The sequence below is a fragment of the Sorex fumeus genome, unplaced genomic scaffold (genome assembly GCF_029834395.1).
Source record: "Sorex fumeus unplaced genomic scaffold, SorFum_2.1 ptg000024l, whole genome shotgun sequence".
Taxonomy (NCBI): Eukaryota; Metazoa; Chordata; class Mammalia; order Eulipotyphla; family Soricidae; genus Sorex; species Sorex fumeus.
The window spans coordinates 24,043,573-24,054,330 of NW_026606081.1; the positions used below are offsets into that span (position 1 = coordinate 24,043,573).

General features: G+C 44.6%; 1 non-coding gene across 1 annotated transcript; it reads left to right on the forward strand.

Annotated features, from left to right (window-relative positions):
* The first annotated feature begins 306 nt into the window (after positions 1 to 306).
* On the forward strand, positions 307 to 412 carry LOC130023861 (U6 spliceosomal RNA). The gene has a single exon (XR_008792523.1). It is a non-coding gene; the product is annotated as a U6 spliceosomal RNA (small nuclear RNA).
* Positions 413 to 10,758: the final 10,346 nt, after the last annotated feature.

A 10,758-nucleotide genomic window follows, 5' to 3' on the forward strand; every position in this document is an offset into this window, starting at 1 on the left:
ATTAAAACCTACAGAGGGATGCCAGGCTGCTGAATTGGTCTTCATGATGTACCAGCTGGATCTAGCTGGATCTGTCTAGTCAGAACTTCTTGCCCTTCACTTCTTCCTGTACCATATCCCCAAACAGTGTCACAGAGACTAATGAACTGAGGAGGACAGAAACTTACAGGACAGGGGTGGACCACATTCCCTTTTAAGGGCAGGAGAGCAATTTAATTTGAAAGGGGTTCAAGTCTTGTGACAATCACATCAGACTAAGGATAGTTTAATGATTGAACTCATTACTGGTTTCATGACGAGAAGTAGTTGGTAACATTTGAAAAAAATTAGTGATCTTGGAACGATACAGAGAAGATTAGCATGGCCCCTGCGCAAGGATGACACGCAAATTCGTGAAGCGTTCCATATTTAAAAAAAAATTAGTGATGGCAGACCATCAAACCATGAGACTTGTCTAGAGTCTCATCGTGTAGGCAAGGGAAGAATTAGCTACTTAGAATAAGCTGGAATAGTAGGAGAATATGCCAAGGCATCTATAAATTTTATTCCTGCGACTAATTCTCTTTAATAAGCTTAAATGAGAACATCAGAGGTAAAATGGTATACGTTAAGGAAGACCCAGGAAAAATTAGAGATGTTAAAAAAATGGATAGGTAAGCAAAACTCTTATTTTGACACCCTTTAACATAACTAGAAGCAAACCATTCTCTCTCTCTTTCTTTCTTTCTTTCTTTCTTTCTTTCTTTCTTTCTTTCTTTCTTTCTTTCTTTCGCTTTATGGGTCACACCCAGCTATGCTCAGAGGTTATTCCTGGCTCTGCACTCAGAAATTACTCCTGGAGGTGTTTGGGGTACCATATGGGATGCTGGGGATTGAACTCAGGTCTGCCATGTGCAAGTACTATCACTCCGGCCCCTACCATTTGCTTTCTTAACAATGAGAAATGCATTTGGTCTTGTGATGAACAAGGGGTTAATCAGACACCAAGTATATGAGTTAAGGAGCTAGTTCGCAGAATTCAGGGACAGCAGGAACAGTCGTGAAGATCACAGGGTTGGCATGAGGAGCCTGTTCCAGGCCACTTAAGGCTAGTGGCCATAAAAAATGACGATGCCTTTCCTGGGTGTCTGCAGAGGGGCTGGGCATCTGGGTTCTGGTGGTTAGAGAATGGCAGAGTTAACAGAAACCTCCAGCACTTCTGGTCCTTTCTAGGACTCCAGGCAGACTCTCCAGACTTCTCTCTGCTGCAGAGGGAAGACATTTTCTAGATGGAGACGAGTCAGAGGGTTTTCCGCACCTCAAGAGTGCTTCACTGGGGCAAGCTCAGCCATTTAGAAAGACTGGGTTAAGCTGGAGGGGAAAGTTCCTTGACTCCTATTTGGGAATAAAATGAGGAAGAAAGAAAAGGCAGGAATATGAAGCAGTCTGTGCCAACCAAGGTCTACAGGTGGAATCAATATTTCTTTCAGATCAGTGTTACTGAAGAGAACAGGGAATAAGGCCAGAGAGAAGAAAGGATTTAGAGAACTTTACCTTGAGGTTGAATGAAACAAACTTTTAAAAGTCAATAACATACGAAAGTAAACGTGCAAATTTGCACCATTTTCACAAAAGCAGTCTTCCATGTATCAAGCACACAAAAGGAAGAGCAGGCACACATGCTGAGTCTGACCAGAACCCTAAATCAATCTTCTAGACCTTTTTTGACCACAGCCCTTAGGAGTCACAGCATCCTGACCTCTGACCCCAGAGTACCCAGTGACCATTAAAATGCCTCATTCCCCAAATTCCATTTGAGTACATATTATCTATAAACCCCAGAATCCTGTATGTTTAGTTTCTAATTTTTATAATTAGAAGAAAAGTAAATTAAGACAACAAGGAACTGAATGACCTAATTAGCAAACTTATTTCAATTCCTAATGGATTTTCTCTTAGTTTAGTTTTCTTTAAATCGGACATATATTTTTGTAGTTTCCATAGCAAATTATAAAGTTGTTTATGTACATTATCATAAAGGTATCTTATTACTTTTATTTTAAAGGGAGAGATATTGTGAGGCAAATTGTATTCACACTTTGTAAAATAAAAAAGAATCAAACTATGTGAAAGTAATGGAAATAATGCTTTATACTAAAACCTTCCAACCATGATAAAGCTAGGCTCAGAAAAATTCAATCTTAAATGTCTTTATTAGAGAAGAAAGATTGAAGGTAATTGCATTATACTTCTTTAAAGATAGAAACAATTCAGTAAACCAAAATAAACTAGGAAGAATGGATTACCATATTTCATCGATTCTGAGTCCCACTTTCTATTTTATTTTGACATTTCTGAAGTCAGAACATGTCCTCAATTTCTGTTGATGCTGTAGGAGTATGACCTTGTTGTTATCACCTGAGCATGTAAAAACTTGGTTCTGATTCCTGGTGGCAGGATTGAAATCCTTGGGCATGTCAGTCAAAAACCCATTTAAGCACCATTTGAGGATGGAATATGAGGACTGGCAGAGGTCGGAAATGTTTTGAATGACACTTCCAGTGTCAAGAGAATGAACCTTGAAACCTGCAGAATAAGGACCAGCCATTTTGAAGGAAACTTTAGAAACAATAGTGATTTAAAAGACTAGTTAGACCATACCCTGCAGTGTTCAGGACTTCCTCCTGCCTTTTGAGTCAGGGATCACCCTGTTGTGCTCCAGGGATCATGTGCCAGAGATCAAACTTAGGTTGGCCACATGAAAGGCAAATGCCTTACCCATGGTACTCTCTGGCCCCTCTCATGACGCATTTAAGAACTGGTGTCATGAAAAGGATGCTATTGTATGGGAAATTGGCACATGAAAGAAAAAGGAACAGTGATGAAAAGGGCTGGATTCACAATGAGAAGGCAATTTAGAATTTCTGCAAGCAATTTTATGTTTTCCTTGTATGAATGCAGAAGAGAAATGAAACAAAATTTACATCTAAATAAATCTAAAAGTGCTCTTCTAATGAATACAAAATAAACATTGTAAGTGATGAGAAGTTCTATGTCCTAGATTATGTGAAAGTGCTTTGGTACCCCAAATAATGATGAAATCGATAGTAGTCAAAGGTAAAGTTTAGCTAAAAGCTAAAACTGAAACAGTAGAGTATATAAAGAAATTAGATTTTCAGTGGCCAATTTAATGTGGTCTATACGGATACACTTACAATGATGTACACCTGACAACTATGAATATTAATGCAATGTTACTTCAGTAGAAAATAAAAGTAAGAACTGAAGGTTTTCAAAGATCAGTAGTAAATAAACTCTTCATAAGCCTGATTGAGATGAACAAAAGTGAAAGCAAAAATATGCTAGGTAAGATTAAGGAAAGAGAGCTACAAAGAATGCTGATTTAGATCACTTATCACTTAATCACTTAATCCCTGTTATTCATCGATTTATTCGAGCGGGTGCCAGTAACGTCTCCATTCATCCCGGTTGCGTGCTAGCGTAGCCCAATGGTATCTGTTCGTTTTAGGAACATGTAGAGCCTCAAACCGATCATTTAGGGTCTTGACGAAGAAGTCTGACCATCTTATAGGTGGGCGTCCACGTGATCTTTTGATGTCTCGTGGAATCCAATCAGTAATGGCTCTAGTCCAGCGGTTGTCTGTAAACCTCATTACATGTCCAGCCCATCTGATTTTTGATGTCTTGGCAAATGAGACAGCGTCCCTGATTCTTGAGCGTTGACGAAGATCAGAACTCCGGATTCTATCTCTCATTTGAGTGAATCGTGATATTCCAAGCATAGTTCTTTCGATTCCTCTTTGAGAGACCCGAATAGTGTTCTCATCCTGTTTTCGTAGGGTCCAGGTCTCTGAGGCATATGTTAATGCAGGAAGAATAGTGGAATCAAAGAGATGTGCTCGTAGCTGGAGGTTCTTTGTCCTTTTAGTTATTTCTTCAATGCTCTTGAAGGCATTCCAAGCCGCTCTCTTCCTCCTGCGTAACTCAGGTGCCAGGTCATTCATCATGTTGATTCCTCGACCTAAGTATATATAACTGTTGCATTCGGAGATGGTGGTTCCGTTGAGAGCGAATGGAGCGTCAGGAACAAGGCTGTTTCTCATAAACATTGTCTTCGTAAGATTCAGCTGTAGTCCGACCTTTCCACACTCACGGTCAAAGTCCGCAAGCATTTGTGCCGCTTGGCTGATGTTTGGTGTTATTAGAACGATGTCATCAGCAAAGCGGAGGTGGTGTAGTTGCCGACCATCTATCTTCACTCCCATGTTTTCCCATTCTAGTCGTCGCATGATGTTCTCGAGGGTGGCACTGAAGAGTTTTGGTGAAATGGTATCGCCCTGCCGAACCCCTCTCTTGATATGGATGATTACTTCTTTGTAGAATGGTGAGATCTTGGTAGTGAATCCGCAATAGAGCTCACGAAGGATCCTGATGTATTGAGTTTGTACGCCCTGATTGGCTAGGGCTTCCATGACCGCTTCCATCTCAACAGAATCAAAGGCCTTCTTTAAATCAATGAACGTTAGACAGAGCGGCATCTTGAACTCTCGAGATACCTCAATGAGCTTGGTTATTGTGTGGATATGGTCAATGGTACTGAATCCTTTTCGGAATCCAGCTTGTTCACATGGTTGTCCTTCATCTAGTGTTCTGCTAATCCTATTCAGGATGACTCGAGTGAATAGTTTGTAGATGACAGACAATAGGCAGATTGGGCGATAGTTGCCAATGTCGTGGATATCTCCTTTCTTGTATAGTAGTACAGTCTTGCTGGTTTTCCATTGGGATGGAACCTTGCATTCAGACAGGTAGCGTGTGAAGAGTCGAGCTAATGTATTGATGAGTACTGATGGCAAGTTCTTCAAGTGTTCAGGTCTGATCTTGTCTGGACCAGGTGCTTTTTGTTTCTTTACCGACGAGATGGCATGTTGGATTTCGGAAGGGAGAACATTGGGAACGACATATCCATCATGTGGTATGTGGTATGTGGGCAAGTGGATGTGGCTATTAAAGAGATCTGAGTAGAAGTCATGAATAATCTTCTCCATTGCCCTTCTGGAAGATGTGATAGATCCATCATGATGTCGGAGGGCAGTCATCTTGGTTTTGTAGTTGGTGAAGGACAGGCGGGCATTACGAATGTTTTTCCCAGCTTCTGCTGCATCTACCAGTACTGCTGCTCTCCTGTTTTTGAGGTCATCCTTGATGGCTTTTCTGTACTGTTTTGCCAGTTCGGACGTTTGCTTGTGGTTGCCTGAGGCATGTGCCACGCCACGTTGGCGAATAAGTTCAAGAGTGTTCGAAGAAAGACGGTTTTTTGTGGTTATCTCTCTCTTGGCATTCCTTGCACAATCATGGAGGTGCTGAATCATTCGATCGTATTCCTCATCAATGTTGTCAATGACGGCATCTTCCCATGTTGCTGCAACAGAGCCAAAGAGTTCCCAGTTGGTGGTTGTTCTGGGAGTCTTCTTCTTAAACCTTGCATTCTTTTCTCCTCGTTCTGTGAGGTAGAATTTTGCACGAAGAAGACGGTGGTCTGATCCCGTTTGGAATTTTGGGACAACAGCAACATCGGTTAGGCAAAACCGCCGATTGAATATGATGTGGTCTATTTCATTGTGGAACCGTCCATCGGGAGACTCCCATGTCCAACGTTTAGATTCAGCCTTTTGGAATTGTGAGTTACCATGGAAGGTTTTGGTTGACATGATGAACTCAGACAGTCTGTCACCCTGTTCGTTCCATTCCAGGCCATGGGTTCCGATGTGGAGTTCATCGACTGATCTTCTTGGTCCTATCTTGGCATTAAAATCACCGACAATGATCTTGTAGAAGGTGTGATCTTCTTTATAGAATTTCTCCAGCTCCATGTAGAATTTCTCAGTTTCTTTTTCACCATAACTGGATGTTGGTGCATAGACAACAAAGATAGAAACTGCTGGTAGTGAGACACATTTATTCAAGTGTAATCGTCCGATTCGGGTTGTTAGGCATTCAAATGAATCAATGCTTGTGACTAAGTTTGTGTTGACAAGGATACCGACACCACCGACACCTCTTTTATCACATGTTCCAAGGAACAGTTCTTCTCCAGTGTCGAAAACAGCATGATGGGATTGATGTCTTCTCGTTTCGGTCAGACCAATGATGTCGTACTTGATCTTTCGTGCTTGTACCATAAGGTCTTCAATGGATGCAGCAGATGCCAGCATACGAGCATTAAAAGTACAGACAATCATTTTTGTTTTTCTGCGTTTTGGCAGCCCATGTCTGCCTTGGTGTTTTATCAGCTTCTCCTTCCATATCCTTCTCGACTCTGCATAATCAGGGTTAGGGAAATGAGATCCATTTATTACTGGATTTGGCATATCAATTTGGTCTATTTGGCATAGACCACGGATAGCTTGCCAGGCTCTGCCGTGTGGGTTGGATATTTAAGGATATTTAAGGTATCCTGAAAATTTAGAGAAAGTTAAATAAATAGTCGCGCGGCCGCAAATGGGGCCGCGCGCTCCCGGGAGCTTGTTGTGATAATCTTTGGATCCTGGCCTTTGTTGGGGTTACACTGCAGTTGGAGGGTGTAACTGTCTAGCTACTGACAGGTCCAGTCCCAAACCATGCAGGCTTAGAGATCTAGTCCCGGGTCCCACACACCTGGGTTCCTCTGCCAGTTCGGTTATGTCTGAGGCTTATCCAAGTGTGTGGAGAGTGGCTCCAGTAAGGCCTTGGTTGGGGCCTGGAAGTCTTCAGCTGTTGGGCCCTGGCGAGGATAGTCAGACACAGGGTAGGAGACTCTGCCTTGTGCTCTCCCGGGAGCTTGTTGTGATAATCTTTGGATCCTGGCCTTTGTTGGGGTTACACGGCAGTTGGAGGGTGTAACTGTCTAGCTACTGACAGGTCCAGTCCCAAACCGTGCAGGCTTAGAGATCTAGTCCCGGGTCCCACACACCTGGGTTCCTCTGCCAGTTCGGTTATGTCTGAGGCTTATCCAAGTGTGTGGAGAGTGGCTCCAGTAAGGCCTTGGTTGGGGCCTGGAAGTCTTCAGCTGTTGGGCCCTGGCGAGGATAGTCAGACACAGGGTAGGAGACTCTGCCTTGTGCTCTCCCGGGAGCTTGTTGTGATAATCTTTGGATCCTGGCCTTTGTTGGGGTTACACGGCAGTTGGAGGGTGTAACTGTCTAGCTACTGACAGGTCCAGTCCCAAACCGTGCAGGCTTAGAGATCTAGTCCCGGGTCCCACACACCTGGGTTCCTCTGCCAGTTCGGTTATGTCTGAGGCTTATCCAAGTGTGTGGAGAGTGGCTCCAGTAAGGCCTTGGTTGGGGCCTGGAAGTCTTCAGCTGTTGGGCCCTGGCGAGGATAGTCAGACACAGGGTAGGAGACTCTGCCTTGTGCTCTCCCGGGAGCTTGTTGTGATAATCTTTGGATCCTGGCCTTTGTTGGGGTTACACGGCAGTTGGAGGGTGTAACTGTCTAGCTACTGACAGGTCCAGTCCCAAACCGTGCAGGCTTAGAGATCTAGTCCCGGGTCCCACACACCTGGGTTCCTCTGCCAGTTCGGTTATGTCTGAGGCTTATCCAAGTGTGTGGAGAGTGGCTCCAGTAAGGCCTTGGTTGGGGCCTGGAAGTCTTCAGCTGTTGGGCCCTGGCGAGGATAGTCAGACACAGGGTAGGAGACTCTGCCTTGTGCTCTCCCGGGAGCTTGTTGTGATAATCTTTGGATCCTGGCCTTTGTTGGGGTTACACGGCAGTTGGAGGGTGTAACTGTCTAGCTACTGACAGGTCCAGTCCCAAACCGTGATTTAGATAGTAAGATAGTAAGAAAATATTACATACAACTAACTGGCAATAGCACTGTAGCACTGTCCTCCCATTGTTCATCAATTTGCTCAAGTGGGCACCAGAAACGTCTCCATTGTGAGACTTGTTGTTACTGTATCTGGCAAATCAAATATGCCACAGGGAGCTTGCCAGGCTCTACCATGCTGGCGGGATACTCTTGGTAGCGTGCCGGGCTCTCTGAGAGAGGCAGGGGAATTGAACGCCCTATCTGTTGTGCTGTTGCTCCAGCCCAATAATATGTTTGCAAATTGAGAACAAGAGTTGGTGAACTTTTGATAGAGAGCATGAAAGAAATACTTTAGGTTTTGCAAGCTAAGAGGTAAATAGAGAATACTATGTAGAAATGTAACCATTCCAAATGCAGTCACCTAAAAATGTATGAACAGTGCTTCACTCAATTGCTATAGAAAATGGACATTTCAGGAGTGTGAACCACTGCCTGTTGATCTGATCTTAATCACTTAACTTCCCGTTAGTCATCGATTTGCTCGAGCGGGCACCAGTAACGTCTCCATTTGTCCCTGTCGCGTGCTAGTGTAGCCCAATGGCATCTGTTCGCTCGGGAACATGAAGAGCCTCAAACCGATCGTTCATGATCTTGACGAAGAAGTCTGACCATCTGGTAGGTGGGCGGCCATGCGGTCTTTTGACATCCCGTGGAATCCAGTCGGTAACAGCTCTAGTCCAGCGGTCATCTTTAAATCTCATTACGTGACCAGCCCATCTGATTTTCGACACCTTGGCAAATGAGACAGCGTCCCTGATTCTTGATCGTCGACGGATGTCAGAACTCCAGATTCTTTCTCTCATTTGAGTGAAACGTGATATTCCAAGCATAGCTCTTTCTATTCTTCTTTGGGAGACCTGAATAGTGTTCTCATCTTGTCTGCGTAGGGCCCAGGTCTCTGAGGCGTATGTTAATGCAGGAAGAACAGTGGAATCAAAGAGATGTGCCCGGAGCCGGAGGTTCTTCATCCTCTTAGCTATTTCTTCGAAGTTCTTGAAGGCGTTCCAAGCCGCTCTCTTCCTCCTGCGCAGCTCGGGTGCCAGGTAATTTGTCATGTTGACCTCTCGACCTAGGTACACATAGCTGTTGCATTCGCAGATGGTCGTTCCATTGAGAGTGAATGGGGCGTCAGGAACAAGGCTGTTTCTCATAAACATTGTCTTCATAAGATTCAGCTGTAGTCCTACTTTTCCACACTCACGGTCAAAGTCGGCCAGCATTTGTGCCGCTTGGCTGATGTTTGGTGTTATTAAAACAATGTCATCAGCAAAGCGGAGGTGGTGTAGTTGCCGACCATCTATCTTCACTCCCATTCATTCCCATTCCAGTCGTCGCATGATGTTCTCGAGGGTGGCACTGAAGAGTTTCGGTGAAATGGTATCACCCTGCCGCACCCCTCTCTTGACATCAACGATCACTTCTTTGTAGAATGGTGAGATCCTGGTAGTGAATCCGCAATACAGCTCACAGAGGATCCTGATGTATTGGGCTTGAATGCCCTGATTGGCTAGGGCTTCAATGACCGCTTCCGTCTCAACAGAATCAAAGGCCTTCTTTAAATCAATGAACGTTAAGCAGAGCGGCATCTTGAACTCCCGAGAAACCTCAATGAGCTTGGTTATGGTGTGGATATGGTCGATGGTGCTGAATCCTTTGCGGAACCCGGCTTGCTCACATGGTTGTCCTTCATCTAGTGTTCTGCCAATCCTATTTAGGATGACTCGAGTGAACAACTTGTAGATGACAGACAATAGGCAGATCGGGCGATAGTTGCCAATGTCATGGATGTCTCTCTTCTTGAACAGTAGTACGGTCCTGCTGGTTTTCCATTGGGATGGAACCTTGCATTCAGACAGGTAGCGAGTGAAGAGCCGAGCCAGTGTATTGATGAGTACTGACGGCAGGTTCTTCAGGTGTTCAGGTCTGACCTTGTCTGGGCCGGGTGCTGTTTGTTTCTTTACTGACAAAATGGCATGTCGGATTTTGGAAGGGAGAACGTTGGGAACGACATATCCATCCTGTGGAATTTGGTATGTCAGCAAGTGGACATGGCTATTGAAGAGATTTGAGTAGAAGTCATGGATAATCTTCTCCATTGCCGTTCTGGAGGATGTGATGGATCCATCAGGACGTTGGAGGGCAGTCATCTTGGCCTTATAGTTGGCGAAGGACAGGCGGGCGTTAGGAATACTTTTCCCGGCTTCTGCCGCATCTACCAGTACTTCTGCTCTTCTCTCTTTGAGGTCTTCCTTGATCGCATCTCTGCACTGCTTTGCGAGCTCGGACGTTAGCTTGCGGTTGCCTGAGGCATGCGCCAAACCACGCTGGCGAATTAGCTCAAGAGTTTTTGAAGATAGGCGATTTTTTGTGGCTATATCTCTCTTGGCGTTCCTCGCACATTCATGGAGGTGCTGAACCAGTCGATCGTATTCCTCGTCAATGTTGTCAACAATGGCATCTTCCCATGTTGCTGCAATAGTACCAAAGAGTTCCCAGTTGGTGGTCATTCTGGGAGTTCTCTTTTTGAACTTTGCAGCCCTTTCTCCCCTCTCTGTGAAGTAGAATTTTGCACGAAGGAGATGGTGGTCCGATCCCATTCGAAATTTTGGGACAACAGCGACATCAGTCAGGCAAAACCGTCGATTGAATATGATGTGGTCTATTTCATTGTGGAATCGTCCACCGGGAGACTCCCATGTCCATCGTTTATATTCTGCCTTCTGGAACTGTGAGTTACCATGAATGGTCTTGGTTGACATGATGAACTCAGACAGTCTCTCACCCTGTTTGTTCCATTCTAGGCCATGGGTCCCGATGTGAAGTTCTTCAGCTGATCTTCTCGGGCCTATCTTGGCATTAAAATCACCCACAATGATCTTGTAGAAGGTGTGGTCTTCTTTATAGAA